The following is a 5764-nucleotide window of genomic DNA, read 5'->3' on the forward strand; positions in this document are numbered from 1 at the left end:
GCGTTGCTCATAATAATAGCTCGTATTTATTGACCACTTACACCGTGCCGGGCTCTGTATTAAACCGTTAACGCGCGTTAATCTTCACATCAGCTCTGTAAAATCACCAGAATTATTATCCTCATTTTTCAGAGGCTGATGCTAAGATTAAGAGAGGTAAAGCGACTTGCCCGCAGTCACAGTTAGTGATGAATTTGGACTGGAACTCCGATGTTTCTTGACACTGAAATACCTCTGCTGCTGAGCATAAAGCTGACATCAAGGCCTGGAAAATGTCAAGAATACATTGCTCCCCGGTAGAAATTCACAAGGAAGGGGATATTGTGAGTGAAAAGTGTAAAGATGTAAGGAAGATGGTGGGGTGCAATACTTACTACAGACCCTCCCTGGATAGTGGGATACATCCCAATGGTCAGATCAGTGACCCAGAGGCCATCAAGGATAAAGAGAGGTTATATTACCATCCAGAGAGCCTCTACATGCTAATCCCTCTCAGGTGCCTAAAACTAAAGATATCCAAATCTGAGTTCGTTCGTTCTTTTTCTTTCTTTCAAGGCAGGGTCTCACTCTGTCACCCAGGGGCAAGATCATGGCTCTCTGAAGCCTCAACCTCCAGGGCTCAGATTCCTCCCGCCTCAGCCCCCGGAGTACCTGGACCACAGACATGTGCCACCGCGCCTGGCTTTTTGTATTTTAGTAGAGAGGGGGTCTCACTGTGTTCCCCAGGCTGGTCTGGAACTCCTGTGTTCAAGCGATCCTCCCACCTCGGCCTCCCAAAGTGCTGAGATTACAGGTGCCAGACACAGTGTCCAGCCTCAATTTATTGTTTCATCCCCCTTTATTAGTCTTTTAAGGAGTTTCACTGGGGTGAAAAAGAACCGTCTTCAACACACACAACACAACACACATCCCACACTGGACACAACTCCATTCCATCCATTCCAATGAATGACACCAACTACTGGCTTCCCAAGCCAGAAGCTTCAAAGTCATCTTTGAATATACTTTTATTTTACTTGTGGTAAATATAAATGTTTTAACTTTTTATTATGGCAAATTTCCAATATATACTAAAGCAGACAGAACAATATAATGAACCCTCATATACCTATCATTCAGTTTCAACAATTATGAATTCACAACCAATAGTTTATAATGATTTGACAAATGCCTATGATATATGAACCATGTATCAGGTCCCAAGCCAGGCCCTAGGGATCTAAAGACGAATCAGATTTGACTGCATCTCACCTGGAGGAGATGACATCTGACCTGGGTTCTTGAAAGATGAAGAAGAATTACCCAGAAGAACAAAAGTGTCCTCATTCATTCATTCATTCATTTTCTTTCATCAAATAATTACTATGTATGAGGTACTGTCCTTGGTGCTAGCAACAGGTCAAGAAACAAGATACAGTTCCGTCTCTCATACAGCTTGAAATTTAACAGGGGAAAGAGACATTAAATATGTAGTTAGGAATGTGATGAGTGTCTTGAAGGAGATGTACCGGGAGCTATGTGAGTGGGCTTAATTTGGCCTGGGAAGTTTAGGAGGCTTTCATAGGAAGTGACAATTCAGTGAGGGAAAGGGATGAAGGAGCTAGAGGTCAGCCAGGAGAAGAGAAAAGTATTCCAAGTAGCAGGAGAAATACAGGAAGGTCAGTATGGGTGTTGATATAGTTTGGATATTTGTCCCTGATCAAATCTCATGTTGAATTGTAATCCCCAATGCTGGAGGTGGGGTCTGGTGGGAGGTGTTCAGGTCATAGGGTGGATCTCTCATGGCTTGGTGCTGTCTTCCCCATGATGAGTGAGTTCTTGTGAGATCCAGTTATTTAAAAGTGTGTGGCATGGCCAGGCGTGGTGGCTCAGGCCTGTAATCCCAGCACTTTGGGAGGCCAAGGTGGGCAGACCAACTTGAGGCCAGGAGTTCGAGAACAGCCTGGTCCACATTGTGAAATCCCATCTCTATTAAAAACAAAAAAAAAAATTAGCTGGGCACGGTGGCGGGCACCTGTAGTCCCAGCTACTTGGAAGGCTGAGGCAGGAGAATTACTTGAACCCAGGAGGCGGAGGCTGCAGTGAACCGAGATCACGCCACTGCACTCCAGCCTGGGCAGCAGAGTGAAACTCCATCTCAAATAAATAAATAAATAGTGTATGGCACCTCTCCCCCCACACTCTCTTGCTTCTGGTCAGCCATGTGGGATGCCTGCTCCCACTTTGCTTTCTGCCATGAGTAAAAGCTTCCTGAGGACCCCCTGGAAGCCAAGCAGATGCTGGTGCTATGTTTCCTGTATAGCCTGCAGAACTGTGAGCCGATTAAACCTCTTTTCTTTTTTCTTTCTTTTTTTTTTTTTTTGAGACAGAGTCTCACTCTGTCCCCCAGGCTGGAGTGCAGTGGTGCAATCTCGGCTCACTGCAACCTCCGCCTCCCGGGTTCACACCATTCTCCTGCCTCAGCCTCCCGAGTAGCTGGGACTACAGGCGCCCACTGCCATGCCCAGCTAATTTTTTGTATTTTTCGTAGAGATGGGGTTTCACCGTGTTAGCCAGGATGGTCTCGATCTCCTGACCTCGTGATCCGCCCGCCTTGGCCTCCCAAAGTGCTGGGATAACAGGCATAAGCCACCACGCCTGGCCCTAAACCTCTTTTCTTTATAAATTACCCAGTCTCAAGTATTTACTTATAGCAACACAAGAACAGCCTAACAGTTGTGATAGTGGAGAATGGCATAAGATGAAATAGGAAGGTGGGAAAGTGCCAGATCAAGGAGGGCCTTATATGCTGAGCTAAGGGTTTGACCTTTATTTTAAGGGCAATGGAAAATCATGGAAGGGTTTGAAGCAGGAGAGGGGCATGTTCACACTCGCATTTTAGGAGATCGCTTTCAGCTCCTGAGGAAGAATAGATAGGAGGAAAGCAAAATTGGAAGAATGTAGACCAGTTAGGAAGCAAGAGACCAGGTTAAAGATGATGATGGCTTGGACTCTGGTGGTGGGACTAGGGATGGAGAAAATTGCATAGGTTTAATAAATATTCAAGAGGTAGAATTCCCAGAAATCAGTGATCAATTGGTTGATTAGCTATGGAATTGTAGATTTAAAAAATGACATCTAGGTTTATTTTTGAGAAAATGAAAAAAAAAAAATCCAGAAGTATCACCCATTTACAGATAGCCCACCAAAATATTTGTCTTCCCAATCTCATTGAGCAGGAAGGCTGCAGTATTCAGGGAAATCTCTTCAGGTAAGAAGGACATAGATTGTGTGATGAGGTTGAAGGGAGGACTCTAATTAGCTAGGGATGCCCATGTGCAGTTCACATGGGCGTCTTTTTCCTTATGTATTTGACCCGCAGGCAATCTTCCTGAATTCCTGATCTCCTCTGAGGTCTGCAAAGTCTCCTGACCAATGGGGAATCAACCTGTGCCTTTCACCCATCCTTTCCCTACTGTAATCTCTTCCCTCTTCTGATGCTTTCTATGGTGTGGGAGCAACCAATGAATAGCCTATGAGTCACCTCAAATGCTGCATTTGGTTCTGACCAATGTGGGTTCCTCTGAGGCAGCAGACTTTGAAAATTATTACCTTGGACCTATCAGGAAAAAATTGAATTATAAGCAAATCCATCTAGAGTCATTTACCAAGAGTAGTGGATTTATGCTATTTGGTTTGGTAGTCTAGCTAATTAGAATTACTAGGCAGTTGGCACCCAAGTCACCTATATGAAAGTATAGAGCTTTCATCTCTATTAAAAGTAAAGACACTTCTGGAATGAAGGCAGCTTTATCCTCCACTGTATATAAGTACTGCTTTGGTATTGTATTTTTTCTTATGATTGATCTGACACACCTCTTTTCTTCTTGATGGTGGTTTTCATTTAGAAAATCTATAAGGAATAAAGTCTTCCCACATGCTACATGAAGTGGAATTCCTAAGTCAAATTCAAGACCTGGCAAAAACTTTCTCAATCCAATACCCTTCTTCAACAGAACTATTCTTTTGTTTGTTTATTATGAAGAGATGGGGGTCTCACTATGTTGCCCCAGCAGGTCACGAACTCCTGCACTCAAGCGATCTTCCCACTTTGGTCTCACAAAGTGCTGGGATTACAGGGGTTAGCAACCAAGCCTGGTTCAACAGGACTATTCCAACAACTACCTAGAAGAGTATAGAGTGAGAAGAGAAAAGGACTGAGAACTGAACTCTGGAATGCCAGTGTTTAGGAGCCAGCACAGAAAAAGACAGTCAAGAAGAAAGCTGAGAATTAGCAGAAGGGTAAGAGAAGGATCAGGAGAGAGTAATGTCATGGAAGAAATCCAAGAGAGGAAAGACTTTCAAGGGGGAAGAAGTGGTCAACAACATCAAATGCAGAAAAGATTTCCAATAAGGTCAAGGCAAAAAAAAAAAAAAACAAAACGTATCCTTTGAATTTGGCAACATGGAGGTTATGGATCCCCATGATTTGATCTGTATTAGCAGAAAATGAAGGCAGAAGCCACAATGCAATGAATTGAGCAAATGGAAAATGAGGAAGTAGAACAAATAAGTGCAGAGCCCCCTTTTGAGAAATTTGGAAGAAAGAATAGACAGTAGCTGCAAAGGTATGTGAGATTCTCCTATGTGAATCCTTGAAACAAAAAAAGATTCAGTTTTTGCAGTATGGAGGTGCCCCAAAAAACTAAAAATAGAGCTACTATGTGATCCAGCAATCCCACTGGTGGGTATATATCCAAAGGAACTGAAATCAGTATGTTGAAGGGATAGCTACATGCTCATGTTTATTGTAGCATTATTTACAATATCCAAGACATGGAATCAACTTAAGTGTCCATCAGTGGATGAATGGATAAAGAAAATGTGGTTATAGACACAATGGAATAGTATTTCATCCTTTAAAAGTGGAGATATCCTGTATTTGTGACAACATGGATGAACCTGGAGGACCCTGTGTTAAATGAAATAATCTAGACACTGAAAGACAAATGCTACATGATCTCATTTATATGTGGAATCTAATAAAGCTGAGCTCATAGAAGTAGACAGCAGAATGGTGGTTGACGGGGGCATGGGGGTATGGGAGGGGCAGGGATGGAAGGGAATGGGGAGTTGTTGATCAAAGGGTACAGTGTTCCAGGTAGACAGGAGGAATAAGTTTCGAGATCTATTGAATAGCAAAAAGGCTAAAGTCAATAGCAATGTATTGTATATTTCAAAATAAACAGAATAAATTTCAAATGTCTCACCATAAAAAATCATAGGTAGGTGAGGTGAGGGATATGTTAATTAGCTTAATTAATCTTTCCACACTGCATACATATATCAAAACATCACATTGTACCCCATAAATGTATGTTGTGATTTCCAATCAAAAATAGTATTAATAATAAAAAAGGAAATTGAAAAATAAAATGAAATTCTCTGGTAAAATGAATCTCTCAGGTAAAAGAAAATATTCTGTTTTGTCTTTTTAATAAAAAGGTGGTAGAGACTTGAACATTGGGTGTAAACTACTAAAAGATATCAGTAGATATGATGAATTTGAAAAAAAAGAAAAAAGGTGAGAGATCAGGAGATCCTGGAGGTGATGAGAGAGGGTTGGATCAAAGGCTCACATAGGAAAATTGGACACCTTACCTTTACAGACTGAAGGGAGAGGGGTGAGGAGAGGGGTGCATGTAGGGCAAAAGGTGGGAGTAGTGCAGAGGTTGAGGTATTTAATACCTAGTGATACCATTTTTTTTTTTTTTTTTTTGAGATG

Source organism: Gorilla gorilla, chromosome 9 (genome assembly GCF_029281585.2).
Source record: "Gorilla gorilla gorilla isolate KB3781 chromosome 9, NHGRI_mGorGor1-v2.1_pri, whole genome shotgun sequence".
NCBI lineage: Eukaryota > Metazoa > Chordata > Mammalia > Primates > Hominidae > Gorilla > Gorilla gorilla.